General features: G+C 46.3%; 1 protein-coding gene across 1 annotated transcript in view; it reads left to right on the forward strand.

Moving 5' to 3' along the window:
- The window catches only part of Trim28 (tripartite motif containing 28), a 29,159-nt gene that overhangs the window by 503 nt on the left and 16,563 nt on the right, over positions 1 to 12,093 (forward strand). The gene's annotated exons all lie outside the window — the stretch shown is intronic.

Here is a 12,093-nt window from a genome sequence, read left to right on the forward strand (position 1 = left end):
CCCCCCGAAGCGGTCCTTTTGTTGTCCGAGGCACCCAGGAACCAAACCTATCAAGCGATGGGCTGGCCTTCCCTCGCCCTCCATTCCTGCGAGCAATCGGTCAGCCACCATGTAAGGCCAGCCGGGTACCAGGGAGCAGAACTGGAGCGACGCAGAGAGCCCTGGGCCTCCGTGATCCTAGTACTGTGGAGTCTAGCAGGGCTCGAGCCTCGGGAGGAAGATGGCAGGGTTTAGTTCTCCATGCCGGACAGGTGCTGGACAGCTGTGCTGTGTTTGAGAGTCTGGCGAAGCAGGTGCCAGGTAAACCAGAGTAGAACCCAAATGTAGTGCCCGGAATGTAGCTCAGTCGCTACAGTGTTCGCCTAGCATTCAGAGGCAGTGTCTGTCTGATCCTCAGCTTTGTGTGCAGTGGTCCAGACCTGTAATCCAAGCACTTGGGATTGACGCGGGACGGTCAGAAGTTCAAGGTTGTCCCCATATATCAGAGTTTGAGCCCAGTCTGGGCTACAGAAGATGCTATCTATAAAAGTAACCTAAAGAGGACGGGCGCACGCCTTTAATCCCAGCACTCGGGAGGCAGAGGCAGGCGGATCTCTGTGAGTTCGAGGCCAGCCTGGTCTCCAGAGAGAGTGCCAGGACAGGCTCCAAAGCTACACAGAGAAACCCTGTCTCGAAAAACCAAACCAAATCAATCAATCAATCAATCAATCAATCAATCAATCAATAAAAAGTAACCTAAATATTGCACATGCCTTTAATCCCAGCACTCAGGAGCCAGAGCCAGGAGGGTCTCTGTGAGTTTGAGACCAGCCTGGTCTACAGAGCCAGTTCAAAGCTACCCAGAGAAACCCTGTCTCAAAAAACAAAAGCAAAAACAAAAACCCCTAAATGTTAGCAGCCAAGAATGCCTGTAATCCTATAGCTTGAGAGGGAGAAACGTGAGGATTGGGAGTTTAAGACAACCTCAGCTGTAAGAACCTGTTCATCAAAACACAACACCACCTAAAAGTAAAAGAGCTGGGGAGATGGCTTAGAATGCCGGAAACCCTGGGTTCAAATAGCAAAATGACCAAGCATAATGGTCTGGCATCTTTACCTATGTCCAGATTCTGAGCCCAAGAAGGAGACATTGCCTTCCCCCAACTGAATCACCTCCTTCATGTCGGACAGCCTTCTCTTTGCTCATTTCCCCCCAGCTTTGGGGACCCCCCTCTATACCCTCGTATCCTGCTTCCATGTATTTACGCCTGCAGACCAGAAGAGGGCACCAGATCTCATTAGAGATGGCTGTGAGCCACCATGTTGGCCCGTAGATCCTCACCTTCTTACTTAACTGCTATACCACCAGGTCCTTCCCTAACTTCAGACTGTATCACCTTCTGTCACGTGACTTGTCGCCTCCATCCTAGAGCCTCCTACGGTAACACACAGGTGTAGATCTATCCTGGGCTGCTATAGAGCTTGATCCTGTAAGCTTTTTTTTTTTTTTTATTTTTTTTTGGTTTTTCCAGACAGGGTTTCTCTGTGTAGCTTTGGAGCCTATCCTGTCACTCTCTCTGGAGACCACCAATGCCCGGAGACCCTGTAAACTTATGAGGCCTCACCAAACTGGTCTGACAAGAAGGAGTCCAGATTGTAAACACACCCATCTAAGACTTGGTACCCAACCTGCTGCTGTACACCTGTACACCCTATTGATACTATTTAGGAGTGTGGGAATGGATTTTTCTGCACTAATTAAAAATTCAAACCACAGGAAAAGTTATTCAAAGAAGACTAATCTATTAGAGTTAAAAATAATAGTAATAAAATCAACAGGGATAGGCGTAGCATAAATGCCCAGAAGAGGAAAACACAGGGGAGAAAGAAAACAAACCGTCCATGGAAATCAGCCACATGGTGGACAAACAGACACATGACAGGTGCAGGAGATTTAGAGAAAGATAAGGAAACCCGCCGGGCAGTTGGTGGCACACGCCTTTAGTCCCAGCACTCAGGAGGCAGAGGCAGGCGGATCTCTGTGAGTTCGAGGCCAGCCTGGTCTACAGAGTGAGTGCCAGGACAGCCACCAAAGCCACAGAGAAACCCTGTCTCCAAAAAAAAAAAGATAAGGAATAAGGAGACCCAAAGTATTAGAAAATGTATATTTAGGCTTAGCCAGCATTGGAAAGAAAAAGACTAAAAAGGAACAAAAGTTGTATCTCAGCAAGGTGAGTAGACCCAATGGAAAGGCATTGAGGCTTGTGGGGACTTCGGGAAAGGGAAAAGCTTGTCATTAAAGGTGTAATTATTCCACCCGTTTCTCTAGTGTCTCTTAAGGTGAAGCCACCTTCCTCGCTGTGGTCCCACCTTTCTGAGGGGGTGTCCCTTAGCCAGATGATCTACCGGGCCCAACTGGATTAACCCTTTTAGGTTTTGAGCAGCTTGCAACTACTAGTTTTCCATTAATGGACATTCGTCACCACTGTGTCAGTTACCATCACTCAGGGAGACTGAAGCAGGAGTATTTCTGTGGGCTACAGAGTGAGAACCATGTCAGGTAGAGCTGCGTAGTAAGTGTAATGAATTAAAAAAAGTGAAGTCGAAGGGACCAACACGCCCCCCCCCAATTTTGGCGGCTATGACAGGCTAACACGTGCTTGCCTGATCTTTCTGGGCCTGTCCTGCTCACTGGGAGGTCAGATTCCCTCCTTGGGGCATGGAACCAATCAGAAGTTAGCTAGTGGTGCTATGCTTTACAGCTCTGGGTGTACTTTATGGACAAGTGCACGACAGTGACACGTGCAGAGCATAGCAACCGCCCTGGGAGGGCCAATGGGCCATAACAACCAGTGGACCAATCAACACAGGGAAGGGTGTCCAAGCCTGGCAGTGCACCAATCCTAAATCTGTGTGTCCCCCTAGACACTCCCCTTATGCTGCTCTATAAGATCCCTGTCTCAACGGGGCGGTGGTGGTGCACACTTTTAGTCCCAGAACTCAGGAGGCAGAGGCAGGCTGATGTCTGTGAGTTCTAGACCAGCCTGGTCTATAGGAGCTAGTTCAAGGACAGCCTCCAAAGCTCCAGAGAAACCCTGTCTCAAAACAAAACAAAACAAAACAAACAAAGATCCCTGTCTCATGGTTTCTCGGGGTCTTTCCCCAGCCATCTGCCATGGTGAATAGATGAAAATCCAAGCTAATGGGGTTAGCTCATTAAACAACTGCAATAAAAGACTCTGCTTTTGCATCGAAATGGGCCTCTTGGTGATTTTGGGCTTCAGGATTTGGGCACAACAAAGTGAGTGCCTTTCAGCAGGCCCTGTTAAGATATGCCACTAAGCAAACAGGCCACTAACAGAGTTAGTGCAAGAGGTCTATTGGGGGTGGGGAAGTGAAAGGCAACATTGGTGTACGGGCATGAGAGAGATAGGCAGACAAATGGACAAGGAAGAAACAAGAGGAAGGACAGAGGCGAGAGAGGCAAGAGAGTGAGATGTGCCTGGCAGGCACTTTTAAGGGGTGCCATGTTGTATAGCTGGTGGAAAGGTACCTGGCGACAGATGATGGTGTAACTTAACTGCTTTGGTAGCAGAAGCAGGCTGCTGCTGCAGTAGAAACTAATAGTAAGGTCCCTTGTCTTTAAACAACACACACACACACACACACACACACACACACACACACTCACACACACACACACACACACACACAGAGAGAGAGAGAGAGAGAGAGAGAGAGATTTGGTGGGTCAAACTAAGTCAATAGATACACTCTACTGAAAAAGTCTTTGCAGATATAATTGAAGTTATTCTTTTTTTCCTTTTGGGGGGGAGGGTTTCGAGACAGAATTTCTCTGTGGCTTTGGAGGTTGAACTAGCTCTTGTAAACCAGGCTGGCCTTGAACTCACAGAGATCCACTTGCCTCTGCCTCCCGAGTGCTGGGACTAAAGGTGTGCACCACCAACGCCCAGCGAGGTTATTCTTCAAATACTCTTTGTTTGTTTGTTTGTTTTTCTTTTTTTTTCTTTCTTTTTTTTTTTTTTTTCTGAGACAAGGTTTCTCTGTGAAACAGTCTTAACAGTCCTGGCTGTCCTGGAACTCGCTCTGTAGACCAGTCTGGCCTGGAACTCAGACATCCACCTGCTTCTGCCTCCCAAGTGCTGGGATTAAAGGTGTGTGCTACCACTGACCAGCTCAAATACTCTTAAAATTCGAGATCATTTGGGTCTCCAGGATGGCTCTGTGGTTGAGAGCTTGCTGCTCTTCCAGAGTTGAAAACAGAAATGAAAAGGAAAGGACATGGCTGCTCCTAGGTATGGTAGAGGAAAAGACTTATTGTAGATAAAAGAGAAAGAATAACCAAACACAGAAATATCTGGGAGAGTTCAGAGTAGTCATACCCCTGAACCATGTGAGGAGAGGGGGAGGGGGAGAAACCGGGAGAGAGAAGAGAACCAGGTGCATCAGTCAGGAGACCCAAAAAACAGAGTATACAAATACCAGGTAACCAAAATGGCTGGATTACATAGGAAATGGCATCTGGGGGAAGAGCAGCCCAGCTATGGGCTGGAGAACTTTAGGGTAGGGGATGAGGTATGCCAGCCACGAGGACCCTGTGACAGGTAGGGACTGAGGGATGCTGGGAGGACCTGGTCTGCTTTGTGAAGGGGTTAAACCCTCCCATTTTAGGTTTCAGTTCGCTGAGAAGGACATACAGGTGTCTCTCTCAACGAAGAGCCAATTATCCACTGTATCCTTATATTCGGAGTCAAGGGAGAAAACTGACAAGAGAGCCCAAATCGGCCTCACGGTATCTCAAGGACAAACCCAGCAGTCCCCTTCTGGGTCACATCCAAGCTTATGCAGATGTGTCCAAAAATAATAATAAAACTAAACCTCAGCAAATTAGAAATATACCAACGTAACTGACATTTGCTTAACCAATTAAATTTGAGAACACCTAATTGACTCTAAAACTCCCCTTAACTATACCTAAAAGGAGCTTATACGTTCCTGTCGGGGGTTCCTCACCATTTTGTACAGGTGAACGGCCCCACATACATGTGGTATAATAAGTGCGCTTGTTAGGTTTTTGTTTAAATTAAAGATAAAGAAGAAGAGGAGGAAGGCACAAGATGAGACATAAGATTAAGAGACATATTAAGCGGTTTATTATAGGCCTGGCAGAGTAGGGAGACTAAAGGAGAAGAGAAACAGGGTAAATGGCTGACCGCCATGGCCGGTCGCCATAGAGAGAGAAGAGAAGCAGAAGCAGACAGAGAAGAGGAAAAGAGTAGAGAGAGTAGAGAGAGTGTAAATGGGCAGGGGTCTGTCTTTTAAAGGGGTCCTTTGCACCTGTAGAGTTAGTTCCCATGGAACCCTGGGCTGAGCAGGGTACTGCCTGTTCCAGGTAACAGGGGCAGGCCAGCATAATGCCTGAACCTTTCAATCCACCTTTACTTATTATTTCTTTTCTTTTCTTCTCTTTTCTTTTCCTTTCCTTTCCTTTCTTTTCTTTTCTTTTCTTTCTTTCTTTTTTTTTTTTTTTTTGAGGCAGGGTTTCTCTGTGGCTTTGGAGGCTGTCCTAGAACTAGCTCTTGTAGACCAGGCTGGCCTCGAACTCACAGAGATCCACCTGCCTCTGCCTCCCGAGTGCTGGGATTAAAGGTGTGTGCCACCAATGCCTGGCCCACCTTTACCTATTATTTTAAAAAGGTGGGGTGTTGGACATGGCAGAATAAGGAATAATAAGGGCGTCGAATTCTCAAGATTGCTTCCTGCTGACGTGGGGGGGGCACTGACCATCTTTGGGGGACCTGAGAAGGTTGGGGTGCTGCCACATCCTGGGGTAGCTGGTTGTTTCATTGCAGTCCAGGCTGTACGGAACTCCCTGGCACCTCTTAGACCTGGCCAGATGTTGGCAGAGCAGAGGACAAGGTTAAGTTTAGAAAAAAATTTTTTCTTAGGTCCTGTCATTTGAGGGGAAGATTGTAAGATGAGGGAGGGGTTCCCGAGGAGTCCCAACATGAGGGAAGGGAGTCCTGGGACGAGGGAAAGATTGAATAACTGGAGTGAATGTGACCTGTTTGTTTGGATCCAATTCAGCTCCCTGGAACTTACAAGAATCCTTAGAGTTTGTGAAAATGTAATTATTAGACACATTAGCAGCATATTCATGTTAGAAGCAACTTGGCTGAAAGCATTACCATTTTAAAATTGACAAATATCTTTTAGGACAATGAAAAGCATCTTAATGTTGACCTTGGAGTTATGGTCCTCTAGTGGGACTGTAGAACTTTACTATGATCAGCAGCATGAGAAATAGAGAAATCAGGAACATATTTCATTCTTTTGAATGTCTCAACTCACTTTATCATCACTTAAGCCTTTTTATCCTCAGACCTTCCTAACTTTAATTCATACACCTTACATTGTCATCTTAGACCTTCCATTTTCAGACCTTTATACCTTCCATTCTCAGACCTTCATAACTTGCATTTATCCACCGTGTTAGACCTTCCCATCCTCAGACCTTTGTAACTACATTCCTAGACCTTCATGTATCTTATACATTTCTATCTTCACATAGATAAACTCCAAAAATACCTGTTCCTGAAATCTGTTTTGCTTTAAGCTGGCAAGACTACCAGTCATCAAAAGCATCAGAGTTCTTGAGAAGGATAAGATTTTACCTGAATCAATGATTAAAGAGTAACAGAGACTTGCCAGCAGGCTGCATGGACAGCCAGCCCCTAGGTCCTCCATCCATAGTAGCGGGCTGCAGGACACCTGCCTTCTTGCTGATAGCATGTGACCTGTGGATTATGGACTACAGGAAGGCTCACCTACTGTTGGCCCAATCCCAGGCCTGGGGAGGCAGAGGCAGGTGTATCTCTGTGAGTTTGAGGCCAGCCTGGTCTTCAGAGCGAGTGCCAGGATAGGCTCCAAAGCTACACAGAGAAACCCTGTCTTGAAAAACCAAAAAAAAAAAAAAAAAAAAAAAAAAAAAGATACATAGCAATTTAGAAATATGAGAATTAGCACAGTTTAATTTAAGTTGCATATAAAGTTAGACAAGTATAAAATTAAATTTAAATTACATGCACGGAGACAAGCAGGACTGGATAACAGTAAAAGAGGAACCAGAATGCAATCTCTGATCTTAAATCTCCTGTCCATTGTAGCAAATGGACAGGAGATTTAAAGGGACAGAGTAGACTTAAAAAGAGGGCCCTGGAAAGACACAGTATTCTATAAACAAGCCATGAGCAACAGAGCCAGTAAAAAAAGAAATCACAGACAAAAATAAAAAGCAAAAAGATCTGGCCTCGGCCCCCAGCTTAGCCCACATGGCCAAGATGGCAGCCCCCAGATTAGACCACATGGCCAAGATGGTGGCAACCATAAGCTGCTTTTTGTCTGTTTATCTGCCTGTTGACTGCAACCAGAAAGGTTCCTCTATGCATTTCCCATGGGTGGGGCAAGTGGAAAAACCTGCAAAAGCTCCTCCAGATGTCCGTCAGCCTGTGGGAGTTGCCAGGGGCTTGGCCCCGAAGGGGACACAGCTGTCCAGAAACTTAAAATTTCCAGTGCCCTTGGTGGGAGAGGCTACAGAGAAAGCCTATCCTGCCAGCAAGCTGCGAGAGACCTTACGGAGAGAGCCTAAATCAAGTTGGATGCCAAATGTTAAATTTTTGTTTAAATTAGAAATAAAGAAAAGAGGCTGATGAGACATAAGACTAAGAGACATATTAGACATATTAACCAGTTTATTATAGGCCTGGCAGAGTAGGGAGACTAAGAGAGAAGAGAAACAGGGTAAATGGCTGAACGCCATGGCCGGTCGCCATAGAGAGAAGAGAAGCAGAAGCAGACAGAAAAGAGTAGAGAGAGTAGAGAGAGAAGTGTAGAGAGAGCATAAATGGGCAGGGGTCTGTCTTTTATATTTTTGGCTGTGAGCCTAGCCTTTAACCGCTGAGCCATCTCTCCAGCCCTGGGGTCTGTCTTTTAAAGGGGTCCTCTGCACCTGCGTGCAGACTTAGTTCCCATGGAACCCTGGGCTGACCAGGGTACTGCCTGCTCCACTAGGTAACAGGGCCAGGCCAGCATCATGCCTGAGCCTTTCACTTGTGTGATACACAGACATACGTGCAGGCAAAACATCCATACTCCATAAAGTCAATAACTTTAAATAGATGATCCTGGATTATTTGGGTAGTTCCAAAGTAATGAAAAAGGTTCTTATAGGTGGAAGTGTTTAAAGTAGGAGAATATTCCAGAAGCTTAGAAAGGAATAGGTCTTGTGACAGAATGAGAGGGCAGGAACATGAGAAGGACCCTGGACAAAACCTGCAGGAAAACAGGAACCTCAGGCATATAGATGCATGGAGCAAGATCTGCCCATAACCTAAATGAACTTTTTTTGGGGGGGGGCAAGGGGACATTTTGAGACAAGGTTTCTCTGTGTAGCTTTGGAGCCTATGCTGGAACTCACTCTGTAGACCAGGCTGGCCTCGAACTCCCAGAGATCTGCCTGCCTCTGCCTCCTGAATGCTCGGATTAAAGGCGTGCGCCACCACCTCCGGGCTCTGAATGAACTATTAAGTAGACTTTTCACCAGAGCCTTCACTTAAGATCCCACCTGAGAATCCTGGTGCTCGCCTTTAATCCCAGAACTCAGCAGGCTGAGATAGGCAGGTCTCTGTGAGTTGGAAGCCAGTCTGGTCTACAGACTGAGTTCCAGGACAGGCAAAACTGTTACATAGAGAAACTCTGTTTCAGAAAAGTAAAAAAAAAAAATCCCACCTGGTGGGTACCTCAAAAGGTTGGGACTTGTGGGCACAGACCTGTCTACCAGTGTGAATTGCAAGGATGTTACTTTTGGCTACTCTGTTTCTGGTCAGTTGTTACAATAGCAATAAAAGCCAGAAACATCTGTGGGCTGGAGATCCCGCAAAGTTTGGATCTCCAGCCCTGTGTGAAACCAGGAGAGGCAGCTAGATCACTGTAAATTGGAGGCCAGCCTGTTTTACATAGCAAGTTTCAGGCCAACAAGGACTAAATAGTGAGACCCTGCTTTAAAAATTACTTAAATAAAAAAAACATATACAAAAACAAAGGGGAAACTTCAAAACAAACAAAAACAACACCCAGCACAAAGGTCTCAGCCCTGAGAGAAAAGAGCTGAACGCCAGACAGGCTTGAGTTGAAGGACCTAGACTGGAAGTGTAGGGTGGGTTTAGGAAGAGGACCTAGGTATAAATAGCCTGGAGAAAACATTTGTTAGGTTTCTTTGAAAGACTTTATCACAGTGGTTGTGGAGGCATTTTGAAAAAAAAAAAAATAAGTGTACTAGGCAGTGGTGGTGCACACATTTGATCCCAGCACCCAGGAGGCAGAGGCAGGCAGGTATCTCTGAGTTCCAGGCCAGCCTGGTCTCCTGAGAGAGTTCCAGGACAGCCAGGACTACACAGAAAAAACGTTGTCTCACAAAACAATAACGGGACTGGAGAGATGGCTCAGTGGTTGAGAACACTGATTGCAGGCAGCTCACAGCTGTCTGTAGCTTCTGTTCGAGGGGACCTGACCCCCTCACACAGACAAAACAGGCAAAACACCAATAACATAAAAATAAATAAGCAAAAGAATAAATGCATATATTTGAAGACAGTTTTTTATTATATTTATATTGTGTGCGTGTGTGTGTGTGTGTGTGTGTGTGTGTGTGTGTGTGTGTGTGGTCAGCTTAGGCCTGGAGGCTAGTGAGTACCTTTACAGACTGAGCCCTGAAAACATTTTTTTTGTTTTTGTTTTTGTTTTGTTTTGTTTTGTTTTTACAACATGAATCAGTCACTTATGTGAAGTAGCTTCAAGGTCACAGCAACCAGATCTTCAAAACTATTAATAAGAAATAAAAGGGGCCGGGCGTTGGTGGCGCTCGCCTTTAATCCCAGCACTGGGGAGGCAGAGGTAGGCGGATCTCTGTGAGTTTGAGACCAGCCTGGTCTACAAGAGCCAGGACAGCCTCCAAAGCCACAGAGAAACCCTGTCTCTCGAAAAACCAAATAAATAAATAAATAAATAAATAAAAGGGATGGAGGCGAACAGATAATTCCTCCTTTGGGTGAAGCATGCCACATAGGTCAGAGAGAAAGGCTCTTTCCAAGACATTTTCCAGGGCCTCCCCTCTAGTGGAGTTACTGCTGGTAAGCGTCTTAGCTTTTTCCTCTTTTACTATCAATCAAGGTTCTCATCTAGAGTCTCCCACTGTGACAGCTACTATCCAGGGACAAAGGCCAAATCTCAGGTCCTATGTCCACAAACAGAGTCCCACCCTAGTGGTCCTAGACCAGCCCCAAGATCCAGACATCACTTCGTTCCCTTTTGTTCCCATTCCATCCAGGTACATACCCCATGGAAATTGCTTCCAGGCACAAAACCGGATGGAGGCTTGGAAAAACTCAGGCCAGATAAACAAGTACATAACAAGTAGGGAAAATTGCGAGCTGTTGGTGGCGCTCGCCTTTAATCCCAGCACTGGGGAGGCAGAGACAGACGGATCTCTGTGAGTTCGAGGCCAGCCTGGTCTACAGAGCGAGTGCCAGGACAGCCTCCAAAGCTACACAGTGAAACCCTGTCTCGAAAAAACATTAAAAAAAAAAAAAAAAAAGTAGAGAAAATTTAGAATGGAGAGGAAATGGGAGTTTCTGAGTTGGGGGAAGGACAATTTACACATCCTGAAAGAGCCTCGGCACGCCCTTAATCTCTGCAGAGGCAGGCTATCTATGTGAGTTCGAGGCTATCCTGGTCTCCCCGGGACAGGCTCCAAAGCTACACAGAGAAACCCTGTCTCAAACCCCACCCACCCACCCCCAAAGCCTCTGAGACTGTAATTTAAGGTAGGGACCAGAAGAGACCCAAAGATGTCTTCAGAAAATAGCAGAAGCAGGAGATAGGTCAGGCCCCTTGTCTCCAAAGTTCTCCAGAAAAATAATAGTACCAAGACAGAGACTGAAGGCCAACAAAGCTGGGTGGAGCTGAGGAATCCTGCCGGAGGGAAATGGTTTACAGGAGGGGCTTTAACATGTAAAAGCATTCCTGGAACCCTGAGTAAGGGCCCTTCCTTAATTACCTCGAGAAAGTCCTCTGCTTTCTCCTCTGGATCTGGGGGTGGGGGGTGGGGCTGTGGTATTCTCACCCACAGTAGGTACTGGGCTAGCCTTTCCACCATGCATCCAAAGGTTGGCTTTCCCTCCTGCGAGCTCTAGTCTTGCAAGTTTCCCCCACTTACTAGCTCCCGGCTCAGTCAGTCATCCATAAGCTTAACAAGGAATGTGACCTTACCCCCTGCTGTTTTAAATCTTTTGTAGCACCCTGTGAGTTTCAGTCTCCACACTGATTTTCACTAAAGTCATTCCGGAGTAGTGATTGTAGGCAGAACTTATCTTTGGGGCCACACAAATATAAGGTCTTTGGTACCTACACTCGAAGGTCCCTGTCACCTACCTTCCCTTGGGCTCCTGAAATCCCCAAACTTTGAAAAATTGCTTTTTAATTATAAAATTTTCATATCTATGAGTATTTGCCTGCAGGTGTGTCTGCTCATCCCATGCATGCCTGGTGCCTGTGGAGGCCAGAAAAGTACTTGGGATTCACTGGAACCGGAGTTACAGTTGGCAAGCCATCATGTAGGTGCTGGGCATCGAACACTGGTCCTATTGGAAGAGTAGCCAGCAGTTTTGTTTTGTATGGTTTTGTTTTTCGGGTGGGGCGAGAAGGGGGGAAGGTGCCCCAGACAGGGTTTCTCTAGGTAGTTTTGGAGCCTGTCCTGGAACTCACAGAGATCTGCCTGTCTCTGCCTCCTGAGTGCCTGTGCCACTGCCCAGGCAGTATTCTTAGACACTGTGCCACCTTCCAGAAACTAAGAAACTTAGTTTATGTGATGCTGGGTGTTGAATCCAAGGCCTCATCCATCTGGACAACCTTTCATTCTATTACTACCTGAGCCACATGCCTAGTCTTGACTTTGTATGTATGTATGTATGTATTTATTTATTTACTGTTTTTCAAGACAACTTTCTCTGTGTAGCTCTGGCTGTCCCAGAAATTTTT

Source organism: Cricetulus griseus, chromosome 9, assembly GCF_003668045.3.
Source record: "Cricetulus griseus strain 17A/GY chromosome 9, alternate assembly CriGri-PICRH-1.0, whole genome shotgun sequence".
Taxonomy (NCBI): domain Eukaryota; kingdom Metazoa; phylum Chordata; class Mammalia; order Rodentia; family Cricetidae; genus Cricetulus; species Cricetulus griseus.